Source organism: Lepus europaeus, chromosome 9 (genome assembly GCF_033115175.1).
Source record: "Lepus europaeus isolate LE1 chromosome 9, mLepTim1.pri, whole genome shotgun sequence".
NCBI lineage: Eukaryota > Metazoa > Chordata > Mammalia > Lagomorpha > Leporidae > Lepus > Lepus europaeus.
The window spans coordinates 64,955,394-64,982,654 of NC_084835.1; the positions used below are offsets into that span (position 1 = coordinate 64,955,394).

Sequence of the window (27,261 nt, forward strand, 5' to 3'; positions counted from 1 at the left end):
GAGTTACACAGAGAGAGAAGGAGAGGCATAGAGAGAGAGAGGTCTTCCATTTGCTGGTTCACTCCCCCAATTGGCTGCAGTATCCATTTTGGGTGGCTGGTGCTATGGCATAGCAGGTTAAGCTGCTGCCTGCAGTGCCAGCATCCCAGACGAGCACCAGTTCAAGTCCCAGCTGCTCCACTTCTGATCCAGCTCTCTGCCATGGCCTGGGAAAGCAGTAGAAGATGGCCCAAGTCCTTGCGCCCCTGAACCTGTGTGGGAGACCTGGAAGAAGCTCCTATCTTCTGGCTTCGTATCAGCACAGCTCTGGCCATTATGGCCATCTGGGGAGTGAACCAGCAGATGGAAGACCTCTCTCTCTCTCTCTCTCTCTCTCTCTCTCTGCTTCTTCCTCTCTGTAATTCTGCCTTTAAAAAAAAAACTTATTACAAAGAAGAACTAATTCCAATTATTCTTAAGCTATTCAAAACAATTGAAAAGGAAGGAATCCTGCCAAACTCCTTCTACAAAGCCTACATCATCTGGAAAAGATGCAACAGAGAAAGAAAACTATAGACCAATATCCCTAATGAACATAAATGCAAAAATCCTCAACAAAATATTAGCTAATCGAATGCAACAACACATCAGAAAGATCATTCACCCTTGACCAAGTAGGATTTATCCCCGGAATGGAGGGATGGTTCAGCATTCACAAATCAGTCACTGTGATACACCACATTAACATACATAAGAACAAAAATCATATAATTATCTCCATGGATGCAGAGAAAGCATTTGATAAAATACAACATAGATTCATGATGAAAACCTTAAGCAAACTGGGTTTAGAAGCAACATTCCTCAACACATCAAGGCAATTTATGACATACCTGTGGCCAGCATCCTATTGAATGGAGAAAAGTTGGAAACAATTCTACTGAGATCCAGAACCAGACAAGGATGCCCACTCTCACCATTGCTATAGTTCTGGAAGTTTTAGCCAGAGCCATTCCACAAGAAAAGAAATCAAAAGGCTACAAATTGGTAAAGATGAAGTCAAACTATCCTTATTTGCAGATGACATGATTCTATGTATAGGGGATTCAAGACTCCACTAAGAGACTATTGGAACTCACAGAAGAGTTTGGTAAAGAAGCAGGATATAAAAATCAATACACAAAAATCAGCAGCCTTTGTATACACAGGCAATGCCACAGCTGAGAAAGAACTTCTAAAATCAATCCCATTCACGATAGCTACAAAAACAATCAAATACCTTGAAATAAACTTAACCAAGGATGTCAAAGATCTCTACAATAAGAATTATAAAACATTAAAGAAAGAAATAAAAGAAGATACAAAAATATGAAAAAATCTTCCATGTTCATGGATTGGAAGAATCAAGATCATCAAAATGTCCATCCTTCCAAAAGCAATTTACAGATTCAATGTATACCAACCAAAATACCAAAGACATTCTTCTCAGATCTAGAAAAAAAAATGATGCTGAAATTCATATGGAGGCACAGGAGACCTCAAATAGCTAAAGCAATCTTATACAACAAAAGAAAGCTGGAGGTATCACAATACCAGATTTCAAGACATACTACAGAGCAGTTGTAATCAAAACAGCCTGGTACTGGGACCTTCCTTTCATCAGTGCCCATCAGGAACCTGATCCATGGGCACTGGATGCTCCAGCCTTCAGATGGCTGAAGCAAATGGGCAGAAGCACCCCCCAATGACTTCCAGTGGACCTGGCAAGGGAGGGTTTGCATTCTTCTTGAATATCTTCACCTACTATTTGGAAACTTCTAGACCGATAATTTCCAAAGCCTCCAGAACTAAAATTTTAACTTGCATAAAGGAATGCACTAAAAATAAAAAGTTTAACGGTGGGCATGTAGCCTGGTGGTTAAGATGCCACTTAAGACTCCAGTGTCTCACATTCCCAGTATCTGAATTCAATGCCCAGCTCCAGCTCCTGACTCCAGCTTTCTGCTAATGTAGACCCTCTGAAGCAGTGATAATGGCTCAAGTAATGGAGTTCCTGCCATCCTCATAGGAGACCTGGATTCAGTTCCCGGTTTCACCTCAACCCTGTTTTGCCCATTATGGGCATTTGAGGAATGAACCAACGGATGGAAGTGCTCTATCTATCTGCCTTTCAACAAAAAATACAAAGTTTATTTTTTAAGCATACCAACATTTACATTGTCAAATTTTTGCAGTTTGTAATAAACAATTTGGCATGAATTTAAGTCTACAAATTCTGAAATCTTATGATTGATATACAGTCATCCCTTTGTATCCATGGGGACTTGATTCTAACCACCCCATGGATATGAAAATCTGTAAATGCTCAAGTCTCCTATATAAAATGTGAACACTGTTTGCAGACAGCCTATACACATCCTCCAATGTACTTTAAATCATCTCTAGATCACCTGTTACATCTAATGCAATGGGAATATTATACAGAATAGCTCATCCAGGGTGAGCATTTGGTGCAATGGTTGAGATGCCACTTGGGACACCAGCATCCTTTGTTGGAATGCCTTGGTTCAAGTCACAGCACTGCTCCTGATTCCAGCTTCCTGCTAGTGTGCACCCTGGGAAGCAGCAGATGATGGTTCAAATACTTGGACCCCACATGGGAGACCTGGACTGAGTTCCCATCTACTGGGCATTTTGGGGAGTGAACCAGTGGATGGGAGGACCTGCTCTCTGCTTCTCTGTCTCTTTCTACATTGTGTTCCAAGGCAGTACTTTGTGTGTAGTAAATACTCAGTAAATATTTATCTGCTGTTATTTCACCAAGCAAAGCTAAACATCTGACTCATACAATACAGTTTTATACTTGGTGGTAGAATGAAACAAAAAAAAATTAGAAGATCAAGTCTTTGCTAATATTAATTTATTACCAAAGTGTCCTTATATCCAAGGAGTCTGATAAAGGTTATATGTATTAAGGTGCCTTATTTATCTTTTTAAAGGATATTTATGTATTTATTTATTTGAAAGGCAGAGAGAGAGAGAGAGATCTTCTATCCATTGGTTCACCAACCAAATACTGGCAGCCAAGGCCGGGTCAACCCAAAGCCAGGAGCCAGGAACTCCATCCAGATCTATCAAATGGATGGCAGGGACCCAAGTATTTGGGCCTTTATCTGCTGCTTCCCAGTTACAGTAGCAGGAAGCTGAATCAGAAGCACAGAGTAGCTGGGACTCAAACCAGGAACTTTGCTATGGGATGCAGTGTCCCAGCTAGCTGCCACAACATCACCCCCAGGGTGCTGTACTTATCATCAGTGAGTGCATTAAGAAATGGGAGGAGCCCACTGAGAAACTGGTTTGAATTTTTCAACTTTCACGAGCTTTCTAATAATATTTTCAAACATTCACATTAATAGAAAATAAAGCCCCATTTAAGAATATACAGGAAGGGGCAGGTGTTTGGTACAGCAGTTAAGAGACCGCTTGAGATGCCTGCATCCCATATGGGAATGCCTGGTTTTGAATCCTGGTCTGCTCCTGATTCCAGCTTCCTGCTGATGCACACCCTGGGAGGCAGTCAATGTTGGCTCAAATGGTTGGGTCCCTGCCACTCATGTGAGAGACCAGGACTGATTTCCGAGCTCCCAGATTCGGCCTGGCCCAGCCCTGGCTGTTGTGGGCATTTAGGCTGTTGTGAACATCCGGCCCCTCCCAGTAAGCATATTAGGAGGAAGGTGGATCGGAAGTGGAGCTGGGACTCCAAACAAGCACTCCAGAATGGAATGCAGGCATCTCAAGTGGCATCATAATTGCGTGCCAAATCCCCATCCCAAGGGTTGTTCTTTTTCAATGTCAGTGCACCTGAGAGTCACCTGGGAGTCAAAGTCGTGGTGCAAGGCAGCTTCTCACTCAGGAGGAATGAATGGGCTGTGGTTCTGCATTCCCACCAACTCCCAGGTGCTGCTGATGCTGCTGATCTGAGGACCACATTTTAAGTAGCTTGCTTCTAAAAATACTCGAGGGCCTATATTGATCATTCTGGAGTGGGGCTCAGAAATAGAGGGACAGAAATAGTAATAAAGTTCCTCAAATGTTCGCATGAATGTATGACTTAGCAATAAAGACTCCTTGCTCCCAAATATACTAAAAGACAATAGAAGGTTCTGAATAACTACTTTTACCATCAGAGCCTACGATTGCTGTAAAGTAGCCAAATACTACAATACAGGGGTACTTTTAAAAACTTGTGGAAAATTAAGATAAAATATGTTTATTTTGGTGCAAGAAAATTTTGAAATTCATGCATTGTTTTCATAAAAAGCATTTTCCACGAACTTTTGGAAGATCCTTCATGTACATGATTTCAGGTTTTTTGCACCAAATAAACTTATCTCTTAATTCCATTTCATTTTGAATTTTTTGGACGCCCCTTGTATGTTCCTAGATAGATCTTGTTTCATATTTGTAGTTGTGTTCCCCTAATGAGCTTCACCATTTTCAGCTCAAATCACAGGAATAATAAGAAGGGGGACGGTCAGGAATATTCTTTATACTTAGCTGCTTATCTTGTAAACAAAAGAAGGCAGTGGCCACCTGGAGCTTTGGGACAGGCTGTTGTTAGTGCCTCAGTTCCAGAGTCAGCTCTGCCACTAAACTAGCGAGCTAGACCCAGCGCTTCTCTGAGCCTAATTGCTTACCTCTCAAAAATGATGCACTTAGGAAAGACGAACAAAGAAATCCGGATCCCTAACATCCTTTGATTCCTTTCTTAAGTCATCAGTGGCAAGCTTTTAAAAATGTGGATGAGCACGTTTCCCTGGATTTCCTAGACGGCTCCACTTCTTGCAGATTTGCACTCTGCACCTCCTACAATGCCTGGGGCACTTGCGGTCCTGGCAGCCAACTGGACAGCCCGCGTCCCTGCTCATTTCTCGGTGTCGACCGCCCCCTGCAGGCTTTCTTCGGCATTGACTGCCCCCTCCACACGCCTCAAGGCCAGAGCACATCTCCTTGGAAACACAGGCTTCCTCTTTTCTTCCCTTAGAGTCGCACCATTGTATCCCGCCAACCTCTGTGTAGCGCAGGAAGGAGCAGGGCAGAGCATAAATGCCTTTTTAATTGGAAGAGAGACAAAGGACAATTAATAACGACTCAGAGAAGAGGAAGGGCCCCCTCAGGGTTAGCAGAGGGAGCTGAAAGAGAAGCTTTGTCTGTTTCTTGTGTCTGACCTCCTAGCCACTCTTTCCTGCACTTCCCCTGTCTGAACCCTGGGGTTTTCCACAGCAGCGGACGTGTGATCTGTTCTGTTGCTACCACGGGAGAGTACGCTTTGACCAGAAAGCTTTAGTCCTTCTTGATGTGCTAGTAAGCAACTGTTGGGGCTTCTCTGTAGAAAAACGGAACCACTCTCCACTGGTGAATATTAGCTTTCCTCATAAGGCAGAAGAAATGATTGTAATTTACCACGGCTCAGAGGTAATACAAGTGGTAGACGCCATCTTTTCAACACCTAAGCACGGGTCTAGAAAAGCTTTCACTGCCAGCAGTACTGATTCTCACCGTCTTTGTGCCTGGCTGAATGACTCCCAGTACATGTGCTCATATAAACACTGTTTGATTGTGGTGATAATGGACTGGTGCTCATTTCCTTTGTGCTCACAAGCACTTTAAAGTATGTTTCTGCCTGATGTCCTGGGCAATTATACTTCCCGTTCAGAATCTGTGAACTTAATGATTTGTCACATTTCCTGGAAAACCTTTTATTTCTCTTTTTCATTTTTGTTCTGATGAGTGAATAGTTATTTTCTCTAAGTTTCAGAAATGGTGCAGTTCTACAGCTAACGCAGCTGTAAAACAGCCAATTCGTGCTCATTCTCTGTGCTCTGCTGGCACATCGGGATTGTATTGTAAATGCCTCTGCCTGTGGCCACCTCCTGTCTTTCCAGCTCTCATTAAGACAGCAGGTGGCTACAGGAGCTGTAGTAGCCAGTGCCATGCCAGTAAGGTCAGGGAAATATTTAGGAGTTTGGTCGATAGAACGTACCTGCATTTCCAGAGACCCAGAAGACAATGGAAGCCCTGGGGCTGGGGCCAGTGTTGTGGTGTAACAGCTTAAGCCACAGCCTGCAATGCTAGCACCTGCTTCCTATCCAGCTCCCTGCTAATGCACCTGGGGAAATCAGCAGAAAATGGCCCAAGTGCTTGAGCCCCTGCACCCACATGGGAGACCCAGGTGAAGCTCCTAGCTCCTGGCTTCAGCCTGGCCAATGCAGCTATTTGGAGAGTGAACCAGCAGATGGAAGATCTCTCCCTCTCTCTCTGTAACTCTGACTTTAAAATAATAAAATCTTTTAAAAAAAATTGAAAAGCCCCAGCACCTCCCTTCTGCTTCCTTTCCTCTGTAGCAAAACCAACACTGAAGACAGGTGGCACATGTGGGCCTGCACACCCAGATCCCCAAGTCTACCCAGTGATACTCTCAAAGTATGTATCACTCACTAACACACAGACACCTTTGTTCATCAAGAAAGAAGTTCCTCTGTCCAGCTGCAAGCTAGGTGTTGATAGCCCGCATGTTTAGTTTCCTTCCACAATCGATCTTACTCATTGTCTGAATTGTTGTTTTTTAACTCAATTTTTATTTTGAGGTAATTATAGATTCACAGGTAGTTGTAAAAAATAATATGGAAGGAGTCTGTGTATCCACTATCCAGTTTCTCCTCCTCCCAGGACCACATCTTGTGAAAATGTAGTAGAGGATCACACATAGGATATGAACATCTGTAGTCAAGATTCAGAACATCTCCAACATCCTAAGGGCCATCCTGTTCCCCTTTAATAGCCACACTCTATTCCCTCCCAGGGCTGTGCCCTTTCTTAGACCTTTGGCAGCCATTAATTAATTTGCTATTTCTGTTAATTTGTATATTCATATACATGGAGCCATACACTTTGTAAAGTTTGGGGATTGGCTTTTTTTACACTGCATAATTCTCTGGAGATTCAGCCAGGGTGCTGCAGAATAATAGTCCATGCTATGGATGTACCTTTGCCTTGTTGAAGGATATCCTGGTTGTTTCCTACGTGGTGCTATTACAAATAAAGCTGCTACGAACAGCCCTGCAACAAGTTTTAGGGTGGACATAGGCTTCATTTCTCCAAGATTAATCCCAGGAGCACACTTATTGGGTCATTTGCTTGCTGCATGTTTAGTTTTTTAAGAAACTTGAGATGGGAGTTTAGCACAGCAAGGAAGTTCCTGCTTGGAATGCCCATATCCCATATCAGATTGCCTGGTTCAAGTCCTGGCTCCTCTGTTTCTGATCCAGCTTCCTGCTAACACACCCTGAGAAGCAGCTGATGATACCTCAACTACTTGGGTTGCTCTAGCCTACATAAGAGACCTGGATGGAGTTCTGGACTCCTGGCTTCGGCCTGGCCCAGCTCTGGCCTTGTAAACATTTGGGGAGTGAGTGAACAGACGGAAGATTTCTCTTTCCTCTGCCTTTCAAAGAAAAAAAGAAAAGAATAAAAAATCTTAAAGATTTATTTATTTGAAACACAGAGTGACACAAAGAGGAAGAAAGAGAGAGAGAGATCTTCCATCCGCTATTTTACTTCTTAAATGGCTGCAATGTCCTCGACTGGGCAAAGCTGAATCCAGGAGCCCAGAACTCCATCCAAGTCCCCTGCATGAATGGCTGAGGCCCAAGTACTTGAGCCGTCTTCAGCTGCTTTAACAGACACATTAGCAGGAAACTAAACTGGAAGTGGAGCAGCTGGCACTCCAACAAACTCTCCAATGTGGGATGCCAGCTTCGCAAGCAGCTGCTTAACCAGCTGTGCCACAATGCCAGCCCCGGAAATAAATTTTAAAAATGAAATCATCAAACTGTTGTTATGAAGTATACTGTTTTACGTTTCTACCAGCACCATTTCTCTGAATTCTCACCAACATTTATTGTCATTATTTTTTTTGCTTTAAGCATTCCAGTAGGTATGTAATGCTATCTTCTCATAGATTTAGTTTTAATTTCCCTAGTGACTAGTAATGTTGACCATCTTGGATTTTTTTTGTGAAATATCTCTTCACGACTTTTGCCCATTTTCTAAGGGGGTTGTTGCTTTTTTGCTGTTAAGCTTTGAGATTACTTTCTATATCCCATACACTATTCCTCCATCAGATAGGTTATTTTCAAATATCTTCTCTCAGTTTCTCACTTGCCTTCTCATCTTGTTAAAAGATGTTTTCACATAGCTAAAATGTTTCATTCTCATTAAATTTAAAGTTATTGGGCTTCATTTCCTTTTATAGATGATTAGTTTAGCGTCACATCTAAAAACCCTTTGCCTGGTTTAGAATCCCAAAGATTTTCTTCAATTTTTTTTTTTTTTGGACAGGCAGAGTGGACAGTGAGAGAGAGAGACAGAGAGAAAGGTCTTCCTTTACCATTGGTTCACCCTCCAATGGTCGCCGCAGCCGGCACACTGTGGCCGGTGCACCACACTGATCCGAAGGCAGGAGCCAGGTGCTTCTCCTGGTCTCCCATGCAGTTGCAGGGCCCAGGCACTTGGGCCATCCTCCACTGCACTCCTGGACCACAGCAGAGAGCTGGACTGGAAGAGGGGCAACCGGGACAGAATCCGGCGCCCCGACCCAGACTAGAACCTGGTGTGCCGGCGCCGCAGGCAGAGGATTAGCCTATTGAGCCGCGGCGCCAGCTTTTCTTCAATTTTTTTTAAAGTTTTTTACAAGTCAGCCCATGATCCATTTTTAATTAATTTTTGCATAAGAAAAGACATCTATCAAAGTTCTTTTCTCCTCACTGTAGATGTCCCATTTAGTCTAGCCCCATTCTGTTGCCTTGATCTGTGTGTCTATCTTTCTACCAATACCACAGTGTTGGTTACTATAGCTATCTAGTAAGTCTTTACATTGAAAATCGTGAACCCTTTATTATCCTTTTTCAAAATTATTTTAGCTATTCTTGTTCCTTTGGCTTTCCATACAAATTTCAGAAAAATCTTGTCTATAATTACAAAACTCTTCATGGAGTTTTGATAGGAATTGCGTTAAACCTGCATATCTGTTTGGGGAGAATTGACAGTTCTATTATGTTTGATATTCCCACCCATAAACACAGACTGCGTCTCCATTTATTTAGAGCCTGTTTGATTTCTTTCATCAGCATTGCCCAGTTTTCATGGCATAGGCCTTGTGTGTTTTTGATTAGATATAGATCTACGTATTTCACTTTTAAATAATTGTGAATAGTATCGTTTTAATTTCTGTATCCATCTGTTCATTGCTACATAGAGATATACCATTGATTTTTGTGTGTTGGTCTTGTTTTTGTGAATTTGCTGAAATCACTTATGAGTTCTGGGACTTTTTGGTAGAGTCCTTGGGATTTCTTATGTAGGCAATCATGTTTTCTGCAAATAGGGACACTTATTTTTTCCTTTACTACCTTTTATTCCTTTTGTTTCCTTATTGCACTAGCTAGAACATCCAGTGCTTTTGAATAAGAGAGGTAAAAGTGGATATCCTTGCTTTGTTTGTGGTTTTGGAGGAAAAAGATTCAATCTTTTACCATTAAATATAACATTAGCTGCAAGATTTTTTAGATGTTCTTTGTCTAATTGAGGACATTTCCTTCTATTGTATTTTTCTGGGATTTTTTTTAACATGAATAGGTGTTAAATTTTGTCACATAATTTTCTGCACCAATTTATGCAGTCATATGATTTTTTTCTTCAGCTTATTAATATGGTGGTTTACACTGACTGATTTCCAAATATTGAATGAGCCTTGCATTGCTGCAAGTGGAACACTCCCATCCAAGTAGAATAAAACATTGCTTAGTAATAGTATATAACTTTTTTTATAGTGTCAAATCCCACTTGCTAATATTTTAAGAATTTTTGTATCTTTATTCATGAGATCTGTGGTCTTTTTTGGTACTGTCTTTTCCTGCTTTTGATATTAGGATAATTCTAGCTTCATATAATGAATCTGGCAGTAATACTCCTTTCTTATTTTCTGGGAAAGATTTGTAGAATTGATTTTACTTTTTTACCTATGGTAGAATTCTCCTATGAAGTTTTCTGGACCTGAAGATTTCTTTTCTTGGGAATTTTCTAGTTAAATTTCAGTATCCTCAAGAATTATGTCTATCATCTGTTTTAAATTGGGTGAGTTATGGTGATTTGTGTTTTTAAGGAATTGACATCTCATCTGAGTTGTCAGATTTATCTGTGTAGAACTGCTCATAGTATCCATGATGCCTGCAGAATCTGGAGTGATATGCCATCTCATTCCTGATATTGATAAGTTATGTTTTCTTTTTGCTTCTTTGTCAAGCTTGCAAGACATTGGTAAATTTCATTGCTCTTTTCAAAGAACTAATATTTATTTCATTGATTTTCTCTGTTTTTTTTCTCTTTTCAATTTTACTAATTTCTACCCTTATCTTTATTATTTCTTTCCTTATACTCTGGACTTCTTCTTGTAGGTTTATGAGGAAAAGCCTTAATTGTTTATTTGAGACTTTTGCTGTTTTCTGATATAGGTGGTTACTGCTATACATTTTCCTCTCAGCACTGCTTTAACTCTACCCAACAAATTTTAATATGTTGTACTTTAATTACTCTTCAGTTCAGTGGGTTTTTTTTTATTTTCCTTGAGACTTCCTCTTTGATCTAAATTTTTTCACTTTTGTTTTGTATCTGCTACAGATGCTCTTATAATCTTTCTGTTAGTGATTTTTCATTTGATTCCATTGTGATTGGAGAACACACTATAGTTTCAGTTCCTTTTAATTTTGTTGAGACTTTTTTTAATGTAGTCTAACTTGGCGTATGTTCCATGGGCACTTGGAAAGAATGTGTATTCTGCTGCTCTTGAGTACAGTGTTCTACAATATCTAATTGATTCTAGCGGCTAGTGAAATTCTTGAGTTCTTCTATATCCTTGATAACTTTCTGTCTAGTTGTTCTATCAGTTTTTGAGAGGTTGAAGTCTCCAACTATAAAATGGATTTTCTATTTCTTTTAATTCTATCAGTTTTGTGTTAAATATGTTGCAACCTAAATATACTATTGTTTTCTGTATAAGCATTTAAGATTTCTGTGTCTTGATGGATTGACCCATGAGCTATCATTATATAATGTATATCTTTGATAATTTTCTTTACTCTTCAGTCTACTTTCTCTGATATTAATAGAGCACTTCTTTTTTTTTTAATGTTTGTGTGATATATCTTTTTCCTTCTTTTTACTTTTAATTTGCCTTAATTGTGATAATTTGAAGTGAGTTTCCTATAGGTAGCATGTTTTTTAATCCACTCTGAAAATCTCTTTTGATTAGTGCCTTTAGATTGTTTATATTAAATGTTTATTAGTACATTAGGGCTTGAGTTTGATGTTTTATTTTTTTTTCTGTTTATGCTCTCTGATTTTATTTCCCTGTTTTCTTTTTCCTGACTTCATTTGTGATACTTGAATGTGGGGGAGGGGTATGTTTCTTTTATTTGTAGTGCTTTTGGGTGTGTCTTCTTGTAGTTCTTGGTGATAGCTTTTTTTTTTTTTTTTTTTTTTTGGACAGGCAGAGTGGATAGTGAGAGAGAGAGACAGAGAGAAAGGTCTTCCTTTTTGCAATTGGTTCACCCTCCAATGGCCGCTGCAGCCGGCTCATCGCGCTGATCCGAAGCCAGGAGCCAGGTGCTTCTCCTGGTCTCCCATGCGGGTGCAGGACCCAAGCACTTGGGCCATCCTCCACTGCCTTCCCGGGCCATAGCAGAGAGCTGGCCTGGAAGAGGGGCAACCGAGATAGAATCCAGCGCCCCAACCGGGACTAGAATCCAGTGTGCCAGCGCCGCAAGGCGGAGGATTCGCCTGTTAAGCCACGGCGCCGGCCGGTGGTAGCTTTCCATATGATAATTCACCACAGTCTAGTGACATTGTCATTTCACCAATTTAAGTGAAGTATGGGAACCTTACCTCCCTTTAAAACATCTCTTTGTCCTCTCCCATTTTTAGTATGATTACCTGAAATATTTCTTCTGCATGCATTTAGAATCATCTATGGTAGTGTTAAAATGTTTGCTTCAGCAATCAAACATAATTTGGAAAACACAAGCAGAGAGGGGAAAGCTATTTTACTTACCCATATTTTTGCTTATCATGTTTTTTCTTCTTTCTTTATGCTTCAAGATTACTTTTTATCATTTTAGTTCTGTTCAGAAAAAATCCTGCAGCCATATTTAGGGTAGATTTGCTGGTGACAGATTTTGTTAGTTTTTCTTTACCTGAGAATATCTTTATTTCCCCTTTATCCAAATGATAATTTTGCTGGATATAAAAATCTGGGTTGACAGTTCTACTTTCAATTCTTGGACATTTGAAAATGTTGAACTACTTCCTTCTCCCCTCCACGATTTCTGAAGATAGATTAGTGTCGCTCAAATTGTCTTCCCCTATAGTTAGCTGCCATTTTTCTCTATTTTCAAGATACTTTCTAAGTCTTTAATTTTAAAAAGTTTATGATGTGTCTTGCTTCCAAAAGGTGAAAGCAACTCAGGTATCCATTGATAACTGAATGGATAAATACACTGTGGTAAATGCGTTCAGTAGAATATTGTTAACCTTAAAGGAAGGAAATTCTATCACAGACCACAATATGGAAAAATCTTGAATACATTATCCTAAGTGAAATAAGCCAGTCACAAAAGAGCAAGCACTATAAAATTCCACTAATATGAAGAACGTAGTATAATTAAGTCACACAGAAAGAAGACAGGATGGTGGTTGTCAGGGGCTGTGAGGAAGGTAAGAATGAAGTTAGTGTTTAATGAGGACAGTGTGTCAATTTTGCAAGATGAAAAAGTCCTGGAGAGAGATGGTGATGATGGTTGTGTAACAGTGTGAATGTACTTAATGCCACTGACCATTCACTTAGATGTGGTTACAGTGTGGATTTTAAGTGATGTATATTTTGCCACAATAAAAGATCCTTATTATGCAGTAAATCCAACAGTTCTTTTGGGAGGGTATTATTATTATCTCCATTTTAAAGAAGAACAAAATGTAGTTTTCCTGGTGCAGTAGATTTAACTGCTGCCCACACGGATGAGCCAGGTTCGCTGCATTGCAGAGTCAGCTTCACACTGAAACCCCTCGTGTTAAGGCAACCACAGCCACCAGAGCCACTCAAATTTCTCTCTAGATTGTTTTAATCAATTTAGTGAACAATTTGGTCTCCAGCAACTGCAAGAGTTATTTTGAAGCAAAATCTAAGTATTGTTTTCATAAAACTGGTAATGTGGAAATGAAGAAGCCCCACCCTGCTTCAGTAGCTGCTCAGTTCTGGGCAGGGATTCACCCAAATGTGTATGCAGGGTCCTCACACAGACCTCCCTGGATGTTAGGAGCTGGCCAGAGCCCAAACGGTCCTGCATGGGGATCTTTGAAACAACGCTTGACATTCTCGCTGCTGTATTTTCAGCCAGTCAGCAATAAAGCTCTGCTGGGCTCATTTAAGTATTAAGAAAGGTTGTTGCCTTACTGCTCTCAAGAAGAGGAACAACTTCCCTGGGCTTAATTATGTTCTACATGTTAGCTAAAAGGCAGCACCACCCACTCCGTCTCCCCAGGACAGAGCTCTGCAGGCCTCCCTCGGCCACTGCCTGACACCCCAGATCTGCCCGGTGCCACTCCTGCCCCTCACTTTCCCTGGTTCTCTGGCCTCTGCAGGCCCTTCTCAAGGACTCATCAGGCCTCTTGTCACAATGTCTGGATCTTCACACCCCACCGCCCTCTTGGCCAGGAGTGACTTCTGCCCTTTCACTTATTAACAACAAATATTTACACCAGCTACTTCAAAAAGTTCATGGAAAAATAGTATTATGAATACAATACAGGGATTTCAAAAGTTTTTTGCACCAAAATAAACATGGATTTTTTTTTTTGACAGGCAGAGTGGATAGTGAGAGAGAGAGACAGAGAGAAAGGTCTTCCTTTTTGCCGTTGGTTCACCCTCCAATGGCCACTGCAGCCGGCTCATCGCGCTGATCCGAAGCCAGGAGCCAGGTGCTTCTCCTGGTCTCCCATGCGGGTGCAGGGCCCAAGCACTTGGGCCATCCTCCACTGCCTTCCCGGGCCATAGCAGAGAGCTGGCCTGGAAGAGGGGCAACCGGGATAGAATCCGGTGCCCCAAGCGGGACTAGAACCCGGTGTGCCGGCGCCGCAAGGCGGAGGATTAGCCTGTTAAGCCACGGTGCCGGCCAACATGAATATTTTTAAAATACTTGTTTGTTTTTGAAAGATAAAGTTTGAGACAAAGAGATCTCCCATCTGCTAATTCAGTCCCCAAATGCCTGCAACAATTAGGACTGGATCAGGCTAAAGCCAGCAACCAAGAACTCATCCATGTGAGAGCACATGGATGACAGAAGCCCAATTATTTTTGAGCCATCACTGCTGCCTCTCAAGTTCTGCATTTAGCAGGAAGCTGGAATTTGAAGTCAGAGCCAGATATTGAAATCAGGTACTCCAGTGCGGGAAACAAGCATCTTAACCAGCAGCTTAAGAGCTAGGCTAAGTATCTACCCCAAATGTATTTTTTAATTCCATTTTTCTACAATTTTTTTAAAGATTGGTTTGTTTATTTCAAAGACATAATTGCAGAAAGAGAGAGAGAGAGAGAGAGAGAGAGAGAGATCTTCCATCTGCTGGTTCACTCCCCAATTGTCCCAGCCAGGACTGGGTCAGGCTGAAGCCAGGATCCTGGATCTGCATCAAGAACTCCCACATGGGTGGCAGGGGCCCAAGCATTTGTGCCATCTTTTGCTACCTTCCCAAGTGTATTAGCAGGGAGCTGTATTAGAAGTGGAGCAGCCAGGTCTTGAACTGGCACCCATATGGCATCACAGGTTCAACCTATTACACCATAGCGCTGGCCCCTAGTCTTTTCTTTTTCTACCCTGTCTTTGCTGCTTTCTCAAACAACCATTAGAACTTTACATAGATGATCTTTAAGTTAATTCTTCATGTTTGTCTCAGCTTGGACACTGAGGTTCACAGTGACAGGAATCATGTGTCCTCTGTAACATATGGCACAAGAAATTAGCAATAGTTGGCATTTATTTGTTATTGCTTTAGATGTAATGTTGCCTGGCAAATCCAAGGATGAGTTCCAAGTGTCACATGACTCTCAGTATGGATAAACGTATTTGGCACACTGGGAAAACAGTATTTTATGTTAGCAATTTCTTTTTATTCTTTTTTTTTATTCTATTTTTTTTTTAATTTTTGACAGGCAGAGTGGACAGTGAGAGAGAGACAGAGAGAAAGGTCTTCCTTTTGCCATTGGTTCACCCTCCAATGGCCGCCGCAGTAGGCACGCTGCGGCCGGCGCACTGCGCTGATCCAATGGCAGGAGCCAGGTGCTTCTCCTGGTCTCCCATGGGGTGCAGAGCCCAAGGACTTTGGGCCATCCTCCACTGCACTCCCTGGCCACAGCAGAGAGCTGGCCTGGAAGAGGGGCAACCGGGACAGAATCCAGTGCCCCGACCAGGACTAGAACCCGGTGTACCGGCGCTGCAAGGCGGAGGATTAGCCTAGTGAGCCACGGCGCCGGCTATGTTGGCAATTTCTATGCCTGGCCAATTAGTGTGGAAAAGACTGCACCTTCATTTTACACAAGGCCCATTCTAGCTAAAATGGATTGCCCCAGCTTCTAGCATGTGGCTTTGCACACAATGAATCTGTGGTTCTCCAATCATGTCCCCAGTTGAACAATCAGAGGTTTCTAATCGGGGTGGCTTTGGCTCACTGGTTGAGTTGCCGCTTGAGACACCAGCATCCAGTATCAGAGTGCCTGTGTTGAACCCTGGCTGCCTGGCTTCATTTCCAGTCCAATTTCCTGCTGATGCATACTCTGAGAAGCAGAAGATGATGACTCAGGTGTTTAGGTCCCTATGACCCATGTGGGAGACCCACAATGAGTTCCTGGGTTTGGCCTGATCCAACCTTGGCTACTGTGGGCATTTGGGAGTGAACCAGTGGATGGAAGATCTCTCCATGTCTGTTGGTCTACCTTTCAAACAGAATGAAAGTAAATAAACAAAAAAATGCTTAAAGAAATACCAGTGAATTCAGTATCTTTTTTTCTGCAGAACAAACTTCATGGAGCAAATAAAAGTCTCAGCATCAGATGAATCTCCAGAATTATTCCCTCAATTCTCTTTCATCCCACCCTGAACCCTGGACCTCTTGGAGATAGCAAAATCTAAGTGCCTGACAATTGCAGTGTACTCCAGAAATAATGCTAGCATTTGTCCCCCGTGTCAAACGTGTATGAAGGAAGAACATCAAAGAATACAGCCAGGAATCTGTAGGAGTTTGTTATCTTAAACTTTGGAAGTTTCCCATGTGAAAACTGTTCTCTTCTGATGGGATTGAACAGTTGGTGAAATTGATTCCTTTATGAAGCTAAACTCCTAAGAAAGAGAAGGAAAAATTCACTAAGTGGGCTGCAAAAGGAGTAAACTTTGAGGAAAAGACGCCATGTGGCTGGCAATGCAAGGATCTGGAACAGGCACTTGCTACATTCTGCAAATATTTGTTCTAGTAATGCTTGATATCATCAAGAAAATCACTACAAACTGAAGCCATCATTGCTATAGCATTATACAAATTACAGCTCTCTCATTTACAGATTAGAAACCTGAATTCTGATTATTTCTGTCATTTTTTCCAAAGCCTTTCCAACAGTTAACAATAAAGGCAAGACATAACATCCAGTGTCCAGACTTCCTTGGTTAGTTTTGAGTATACTGATATTTACTTATGTAAAGTTTCTTTCATTTCTTTTTCTTGCCTGATTACACTGTCAATAACTCCAGTAAGAATATTAAAATTAAGTGGTGGGGCCAGCGCAGTGGTTTACTTGGTTAATCCTCCACCTGTGGCACCAGCATCTCATATGGGCACCGGGTTCTAGTCCCGGTTGCTCCTCTTCCAGTCCAGCTCTCTGCTGTGGCCCGGGAAGGCAGTAGAGGGTGGCCCAGGAAGACAGTGGAGGATGGCCCAGGTACTTGGGCCCTGCACCAGCATAGGAGACCAGGAGGAGGCACCTGGCTCCCGGTTTCGGATCAGCGTAGCTCCAGCCATAGCAGTCATTTAGGGAGTGAACCAATGGAAGGAAGACCTTTCTCTCTGTCTCTCTCTCTCTCACCGTCTAATTCTGTCAAATAAAAAAAATTAAGTGGTGGGAATAGTCATCCTTGCCTTGCTCAATTATGGAGAAGTATATGGAATATATGGAGAAGACCCTGATCGTCTAATAGTAAATGTGGTATTACTTAGTGTTTTGCAGATAATTTTTATCAGATTGAAGAAATTTTCTTCTATTCCAAGTTGATTCAGAGTCTTTATCATGAATGGCTGTTAGGTTTGTCAAATGTTTCGTTTACTACTATTATTTTGTGGTTTTGACCTTTATTTCATTAATATGGTATATTACATTAATTGATTTTGGATGTTAAATAAGTCCTGTATTTCTGAAATAAGTACAACTCGATCATCATATGTAACCTCTTCTACATGTCATGAATTTTGCCATTATTGTTTTGTTGAGGAGTTTTGTTCTAAGTTAATGAAGACTCTCAGTCTGTGGTTTGGTTTTCTTTCCTTGCAGTGTCTTTGTCTGGCTTTGGCATCAGATTGACACTAGCTTTGTGAATTGAGTTTGGAAGTATTCTTCTTCCCCTATTTTCTGAAGAGTTTGTGGCATACTGGTATCATTTCTTCTTTACATGTTTGATGCATTTCCACCAGTGGAATAATCTAGGTCTGAGCTTTACTTTGAGAAGATTATTTTTTGGTACAGATTAAAACTCTTGACCTGTTACGGATCTATTCAGATTTTCTATTTCCTCTGAGTCTGTTTGATAATTGTGTTTTTCTAGTAATCTGTCCTTTCCATCTAAGCTTTTTAATTTAGTATTCTCTTATAATCTTTGCAATCTCAAACAAATCAGTCATAATGTTTCTCTTTTATTCTTAATACTGGTTATCTTTTTTCTTGCTTAATTTAGCTCATGTTGATTTTTTTTCAAAGAACTCTTGTTCAAAAACTTTTTTGTGTTATTTTCTATTTCATTCACTTTTTAATTATTTATAGCTATTGTGTACTTTCTTCTAGTTGCAGTGAGTATTTAAGTTGCTCTTCTTTTTCAAGACTGTTATGGTAACAGCTTAGTTTTTTAAAGATTTTTTTATTTATTTGAAGGGCAAAGTGACATAATGGGAGGGAAGAAGGGAGGGAGGGAAGAAGCAGGAGAGAGAGAGAAAGAGAGAGAGAGAGAGAGAGAGAGAACTTCTGATTCACTCCCCAATTGCCCACAATAGCCAGGGCTGGGCAAATAAGATTCAGGAACTCCATCCATGTTGCCCACATTGGTGGCAAGGTCCCGAATACTTGGGCTGTCATCTGTTCCACCTCAGTGCCTTGGGAAAAGCTGGATAGGAAACAAAGAATAGCCAGGACTGCAACCAAGTGCTCTGATATGAGATGCTGGCATCTCAAACAGTGTCTTACCCTGCACCAAATGTCTGTCCTGATGGCACAGGTATTGATTTGAGAGCATTTCTTTGTTTTTTTCCAATATATTTGAAGCTATTATTGTTCAGTTCCAGTTGCTTTAATTACATCATAAATTTTGATACATTAGCTTTTCATATTTATTCAGTTCAAAGTATTGTCTAATTTCTCTTGTAACTTCTTTAAAATGGATTCTGTGTTCATTTATTTGAGTAATTCTTAATTTCTTTTTTATAATCCATGATTTTATATATACGTTGTTTAATTTCAAATCGTTGTGGGGTTCCAAAATTCCCTGCTGTTATTGACTTCCAATTTAGATCTTTTATGGTTAGAGGACATGCTTTATATAATTTCAATCCTTTTACATTTATTCATACTTGTTTTATGGCCTAGTATGTGGTCTATCCTAGAAATGTTCCATGTGCACATGAAAAGAATGTGTGTTCTCATTTTCTCCAGAGGAGTGTTCTATATATATATATGTCTTTTAGGTCTGTTGGATCTGTTGGGTTGTTCAAGACTTCTAGATCCTTGCTGATTTTCTGTCCAGTTGTATTATGCATTATTGAGCGTCAAGAATTTAAGTCTCCAGCTATTATAGCTGATTTATGCTTTTCTCCCTCCAATTCTGTGTGGATTTCTTTTATTTGGGTGACAAAGAGACAGGATGACAGAGAAAGAGAGAGAGAGCACACCCATCCACTAGATCACTCCCCAAGATCACTCCCCAACTGCCCACAGCTTGAAGTTGAGCCATGCCACATCCCATATTGAAGTGCCTAGCATTGAGTCCCAGCTCCACTCCAGATTCCAGCTGCCTGCTACTGCACACTATTGGGGGCATCAGATGACAGCTCAACTGTTTAGGTCCCCATTACACACATGGGAGACCCAGACTGAATTCCAGGCTCCTGGATTCAGCCTCACCCAGGCCCTGCTATTCCAGGAGTGAACAGATGGAAGATCTCTCTCTCTCTCTCTCTCTCTCTCCGCTCTCTCTCTCTCTCTCCGCTCTCTCTCTTTCGCTCTCTGGCTTTCAAATACAGTAAGCACATACCTAAATTAAAAAAAAAAAAACAGCATTTAAGGACATGTTAAAAGATGAGAAGCTCAAATGAGAGTTCAGGCAGGATTCTCCAGGAAATCAGAAATAGGAATTAACTAGGATTGTGGAAGTCAGAGGCCAAGGTTCCGTTTAAATTACCTTTTGAAGCTCTGCTTTCTTCATCTGTAGAAGGATGCTAGCAATAACTAGGAATTTAAGAGTGGTAATAAATGTCAGGAGTCATAAAACAGAAGTAACTCAAAAGGCACCTACCAAAGGAAGCAGCTTTAATGAACAGCACACTTTTTAAGGAAGATAAAGTCGCTGCACAGGAGGTGGCTGAGAAGAAAGCTGGACTGTGATTTACCAAATGAGACTGGTTAGCCAAACTCCCTGAGTTCGATTCCCTAAAACTAGTGAGCACCGTCAGCCACTAAGCACCATCTCCTTGAAGCCTCTCACTTTAAGCCATTAATGTTGGTGAGAATGATTTGATCAACATCTCACCACTAAGGCCATCTACTTTGATTCTTGAAATAGAACAATGTTGGATTGGTCCCCAGAGACAATGAAGTGCTTCCTCTGGGTGCTGTGGAATAATCTTTTCTTTTAAAGATTTGTTTATTTATTTGAAAGTCAGAGTTACACAGAGAGAGGAGAGGCAGAGCTAGAGAGAGAGGGGGGTCTTCCATCCGCTGGTTCACTCTCCAGTTCGCCGCAATGGCTGGAGCTGCGATGATCTGAAGCCAGGAGCCAGGAGCTTCTTCTGAGTCTCCCACGTAGGTGCAGGGGCCCAAGGGCCATCCTGTACTGCTTTCCCAGGCCATAGCAGAGAGCTGGATCGGAAGTGGAGCAGCTGGGACTCGAACCGGCGCCCATATGAAATACGGGCACTGCAGGCGGCAGCTTTACCTGCTACGACACAGCGCCAACCCTGTGGAATAATCTTAGATTTCAATATTTTCCTTTTCTTTTTTTTTTAATTTATTTTTTCTTTTTTTTCTTTACAAACCCTTGTGTCGAGGGCTGACTTTCGATAGATCACAGCGAGGGAGCTGCTCTGCTACTTACGAAACCCCGACCCGGAAGCAGGTCGTCTACGAATGGTTTAGCGCCAGGTACCCCACGAACGTGCGGTGCGTGATGGGCGAGAGGGCTGCCCCCTTTCCAGCCGCGCCCCGTTTCCCAGGACGAAGGGCTCTCCACACCGGACCCCGGTCCCGATGCGCGGCGGGGGGCGCGCCAGATTTCAGTATTTTCCTAATCAACATAGTGGAACTAGGATGTGGATGGATCAGTCAGATGGTCCATCACATCCAGAGATTCTCCCTATAGACTCGGTGGTCTGGGAATCAGCAAGCATTTCCTCTTCTGGGAGAAAACAATCCCCACTCCCTAAAGTTATGTTTAGTAATGTATCGCAAAGGAAATCCTTTTCTCTTTTGAGACGTTGGTTTAAAATGTAGTAGTCTGTGTATTGCATCAGCCTTGCTGGTGCCCTGGGCCAAACTTGCACGTGTAGCCGCCTTATAGTTCGCCGTCAATGCACTGAACAGACATGATAATGGATGGGACTCACTGGCCCAATAAGACCAAAATCTCACTTCAGTTCTGATAAGCTAGAAAAAGTTAACTTAGCATAATTTGGGGAGAAGAGTATGAAAAGATGAATGTCACTTCAATAGTCAACATGGAAAAACACAAAAGCATGCTCCCTTTCTTTTCCACAGACCAACTGTTCTTTTGAGGCAAAAGTAAGGAATCAGTGTCCTGTGTTTTGCTGTTTCTTGAAAGAACACTTCTGCACCAGGAGCTCATGTACCTGCCCTGCCCGTTATGTGGAGAGCGGTGGGCTCTGCTGCCTAAGTGGGAGGCTCAGAAGAGGTCATTTCTTCATATTTAGTGTATTGATAAAATACACGTTGATAAAAAGTGGAACTATTCAGTTCCTCCTGAGAGACTTTTCACGTTGAAATTTGGGAATTATGCCTTATTTCCTAAAAAGTGGTCAGGAGGAATAATGTGGCAATGATGCCTCATTTCCCCATTTCAGCAAGCAAACACTCATTTTTCAAAACACCAGACTTTCACGTCTTTTAAATTTTACATCACTTCGGAAATAGCCACCCCAATGCTGCCCCGATAACCATTGGGAATAGCACCATCACTTATGGTGACAATGCCAGTGCTCTGGATCAGGTTGCAAAACAGACAGAAAAACATATTTGTCATCCAACTGTCAAAGTTCTAAGGGAAGTGAATTTTAGGTTGTAAATGCTTCAAGCTAAGGCCCTCTTTATCTTAGAAAAAAAAGAAATCTTACAGGTAAAAGGAGTTCTTTAGTTTGCTGGTTGGTTGGAATTTTTGGCCTGGACATTTTTGGTTTTTTTTGTTTTGTTTTGTTTTGTTTTGTTTTGTTTTTGACAGGCAGAGTGGATAGTGAGAGAGAGAGACAGAGAGAAAGGTCTTCCTTTGCCATTGGTTCACCCTCCAATGGCCGCTACAGCCGGCGCGCTGCAGCCGGCGCACAACGCTAATCCGAAGCCAGGAGCCAGGTGCTTCTCCTGGTCTCCCATTCGGGTGCAGGGCCCAAGGACCTGGTCCATCCTCCTCTGCCTTCCCGGGCCAGAGCAGAGAGCTGGCCTGGAAGAGGGGCAACTGGGACAGAATCCGGCGCCCCGACCGGGACTAGAACCCGGTGTGCCGGTGCCACAGGAGGAGGATTAGCCTATTGAGCCGTGGCGCCGGCCGGCCTGGACATTTATAAAGTGACCCAATGGAATCCTATAGTAGCACATCAAATATGGAAAATATTTACTTGTCCTGGTGGAGGTATTTTCATGTTTGAGAGCTACTTAAAGATGGCATAAGGCACATTTCTAGAACAACCAGTTTCTCTTTTGTAACAATAAATTGCATAAGAGGTTTACTCTTGATGTTATATTCTGCATCTGTTTAAATTTGGTGTCTCCTTCAGTGCAATTGCAGTGACTGCAAATCAAATTCTTAGGACTTCGTATTATTGAGACTATTTCTTCAGCTATTATATTTAAATAATCCCATATAAGTTTAAAGTACAGGTGCAATCTTTTACATTGCTACTAAGAAGCCATTTGAAACTTGAAAGATATCTTTAGCACCTGCACATGCCAAGGGTGTGCGTGGGTGTGTTTTTAAATGTAATCTTTTTGTCAACAACTAATTACTAATGAAATTGAAAATCTATTTTCCTGTGAATTTCTGAATCTGTTTTCCTATGGTTACATTTTTATAGCCTTTGCTCATTCTTATTGAGTTGCTTGCATTGTTTTTCATTCATCTGTGAATACGCTTTGGAAATTATAGATGTGAACCCTCTTTGCTATTGTGTAGTGTTGCCAATATATTCTCCTATACTATAACTATTTTCCTTAATTTTTTTGCCAGTGTCCTTGGCCAGATAAAAATTTAAAATGTTTATGTAACTTTTGCTTGTGAATCTTTTTCTAAACAACTTCCAGGTTTAACATCATGCTTTTAAACTCTCCCCCAACATATTCCTTCAGATTTCTTTAGTCTCTCTATTGTTTTGCATAAATTATATAGAGGATTTTTGGTCCCATAAAATTCCAGTACACTTCTTTTTTAATTGTTAGGTATAGAAATAAACATTTCACCTTCTATATCATTTCAGAGAGCTTTAGATGTTTTAAATATTATTTTTAACTTACGTGGCGAATACGAATTCATTTTTCCCCCAATTGAGTGCACAGTTTGTCTAACTCCATTATTAAACTGTGACCTTTCCCCCACTTACTTGAACTGTACATCTTTGCAATGTAATGAATTCAAATTCATGTTCACTTCTGTTATTCTCATACTGTCCCACTGATTCATTTACCCGTTGGCTCTCATCACACTGTTTTCATCCTTGTAGCTGCCTAGTGCAGCTGAGACCTGGTAAAAGGCATCCCTGTCCTCTTGGTTTTGGTTTATTTTTATTTTCTGGCTGTTCACTTTTTTATTCATCTTCCATATTTAGTATGCACTTGGATTCTCAAACCTGTTCCTCTCAGTACCACCAATACTCAGTCCTTCCCACCTGCTGCTTGGGTTACAGCAGCATTGCAGCACGTTGATTGGTTCTCCTCCTCCAGTTTTGCCCACTGTAATCCACCCTCTAATCTCCCTTCATAAGGAAATCTGATGATTTTGAAGCCTCATGTAATTGTTTACTGCAGCCTACTATTATAAACCATGGGATTCCTACTAGCCATGTAGGCTAAAAATGAGCTTTAGGATCAGCATATTATATTCCAGTGTCTAAAAAGTATGTAGGGATTTTTGTTGCAATTGCATTAAATTTATAGATTAATTTAGAGAATATTTAAATATGTTATTAAGTTTAGCATTTCCATTCAGGAAAATTGTGTTTTTTGTTTTTTTTTTGTTTTTGCATTGAGACCTGGTTTATTGTCTTCTGGAGTTTAATAATTTCATTCATAAAATTCTAGTGCATTTCTTTTTTGTAATTTCTACTTATTTTTATGTTTGCCATTTTGAATGGAATTTTTTAATTAAAATTTCTATTTGCTGGGGCCAGTGTTGCGCACAGCTGGTTAAGCCATGGCTTGCAAAAATGGTATCCCATATTGGAGTGCCAGTTTAGGTCCCAGCTACTCCCCTCTGATCCAGCTTCCTGCTAACTTGCCTGGAAAAGCAATGAATGATGACATAAGTGCTTGGGCCCCCACACCAGATGGAGTTCCTGGCTTCTGGCTCCCACCTGGCCTAGACCTAGCTTATGCAGCCGTTTGGGAAATGAACCAGCAGATGAAAGATCTCTGTCACTCTGCCTTTCAAATAAGTAAATAAATTTTTTTAATTTCTATTTGCTGTCTGAAGTATACAGAAAATATATTAATTTCTGTATTTTACTTTGTGACTATCTGCCTTGAGGCTCTATCATTACTTTTCATGATTTTTTTAATTTTATTTCTTTTTATCTTACAAGTAAGTATACAATCTATAAGCACTCAACGTTTAAAACTACCTTTACCACATTTATATTCCCTATTTTTTTCTTTCCTAATTTAATTGGCTAGGACCTGCAGAATCATGGGAAATAATAGCAGTATTGCTGGGCATGCATTTTGTTCCGATCGACTTTATCTTTGTATTGCAAGCAATGTTACAAAAACTTAAAGACATATAATAAAGGAAAAAGAATTGCCCTTATTCTTGTGTGAAAACAAACTTTAGAAACTGCTAAAATTAAATTGTATATGTGCAAAAACAGTGAGGAAGGCTATGCACCAGCCTGCTAGGAGTGATTTCTCTATGCATGTGGAATCTGAAGACAGGAATAAGGGAGAGAGGCAGACCTTACTTTGGCTTTGGGCACTCTGTAAAGCTTGGGTTCTTGAAATATGCATTTCTCACATTTTCAACTTTACAATGCATCTTTTTTAAAGCTTTTATTTAATGAATGAAAATTTCATAGATACAGCTTTATGAATATAGTGGTTCTTCCATCTATACCCACCTTCCCACCCCCAATCTCATCCCACCTCCTACTCCTTCTCCTATCCCATTCTTCTTTAAGATTCATTTTTAATTAACTTTATATACAGAATACCAACTCTATACTAAGTAAAGATTTTAACAGTTGGCACCCACACAGACACAACTTATAAAGTACTGTTTGAGAACAAATTTTGCAATTAATTATCATAGTACAACTAATTAAGGACAGAGGTCTTACATGGGCAGTAAGTGCATAGTGATTCTGTTGTTAATTTAATAATAACACTATTATTTATGACGTCAGAGATCATTGAAGCTCTTGCCATGAGCTTCCATGGCTATGGAAGCCTTTTGTGACCACAAACTTTATCAGTATTTAGACAAAGCCATAAACAAAGTAGAAATTCTCTCCTTCCTTCAGAGAAAAGTACATCCTTCTTTGATGGCCACTTCTTTCCAATGGGGTCTCATTTACAGAGGTCCTTCATGTAGGATATTTTTTGCCACAGTGTCTTGACTTCCCATGCCTAAAATGCTCTCATGGGCTTTTCAGCCACATCTGAATGCCTTAAGGGCTGATTCTGAGATCAGAGTGTTACTTAAAATGATTGTCATTCTATGAGCCTGCTGTGTAGACTGCTTCCCATGTTGGACATTCTCTCCTTTTTAATTCTGTCGATTATTATTATCAAGCACTTGATGCTATTTATATTATCTCTTTAACACTTAAGCTTTTTATTATAAATACTTTATTTCAACTAGAAGATACAATCTTTCAGGGGTTTCATAGTTCAAAAAGCTACAATCACATCATGTTAACTATGTAAAAAAACAGTGCTGTAAATGGAATTGCTTGGCTTTGACCATAGACATTTCTGCACAGCCCTTATGGAATCTGCACAAAGAAATATCTTCTCCCTTTGCTCCATTTTTTGTTCTTGTATGTAAGTTGCTTTCTATTCTGGTATATCCAAGTGGTGACAGAACAAGGCCAGCCACGTAGCCAAAGGTCGCTCCAAGCATATAGGAGATGGGCCACACCTGCCATGGTCTTCCCCAATCTAAAGGAATAGGAAATGCTCCAAGCCATGCTCCTATAAAACTAGCAATTGTAACGATCTGGAGAGTATTCTCCCAAATGGATGAAACTCCATTTCTACTGAAAACTCTTAGCCATGCTTTAAGATTTGGTCCTAACAAACATAAACAAGGTACAGTAGTAAAGGTAGACAAAATAACTGTGAGCAAAAATGTTTCCAACACCAACTCTATTAGCGGTGCTCCACATAGAACAAAAATTACATGAAAGGAGAAACAAGACACAAGAAAGTAGATACAGCTTTTCAAAAACCTGGCTACCTTATGTGATGATGAACTTGTTTTGGAGGATGCATTTGGTTTCACTACTAAATATAATACTAGATTGACAGCAGTTAAAGAAACAGAGCAGATGCACAACCACATCAAGTGTGTCTCCAATATCGAGAAACTTTCCAAAAAGAATAATGGAACAAAGGTGCTCAGGATAATAGAAAACACACATAAATGATGGGCATAAAATAGTCTCTTGATATCAGTATTTTTCATGGTGCTTCCTTGGGTGACTATCTAACTCTCCCGCCTGTGAAGGGAGGGGGAATTACTGCCTCCCACCATCAAGGCACAATAGGCTGCCCCTCTTAACACTTAATCTTATCGATATATTCATTTTAACATTTAATATGATCACTTTAACAAGTAAGATGGCATTTTTACCACCAATGTTAGTGGGATTTGGAGTCCCATGACAAGTTTTTAAACTGTACCCTTAGAAGTAAGCCGATAGAACTATATGCTGAACTATACAGCTTTACAGTTACAAACTTCCTCCTCCCTTTCTTATTCCTCCTCTTATTTTTTACTAAGGTCTATTTTCAATTGACTTTAAATACATATGATTAACTCTATGTTAAGTAAAGATTTCAACATATGGTATGAAGAAGAGAAAAGAAAAAAATTCAATTAAAAATAAAAAACTGTTCCTCCACAATCAAGATGAGGGCTATTCAATTCATTGTTTCTCAAAGAGTCAATTTCACTTTCTACAGCTTTCATTTTAGGTGTGCTATTATCTCTCACAGATCAT

The 27,261-nt window shown here is 40.6% G+C and overlaps 1 protein-coding gene and 1 pseudogene across 2 annotated transcripts in view; one reads left to right on the forward strand and one right to left on the reverse strand.

Moving 5' to 3' along the window:
* The window catches only part of DLGAP1 (DLG associated protein 1), a 396,029-nt gene that overhangs the window by 154,803 nt on the left and 213,965 nt on the right, over positions 1-27,261 (forward strand). The window lies entirely within an intron of this gene.
* On the reverse strand, positions 25,957-26,749 carry LOC133767156 (phosphatidylinositol-glycan biosynthesis class F protein-like; annotated as a pseudogene).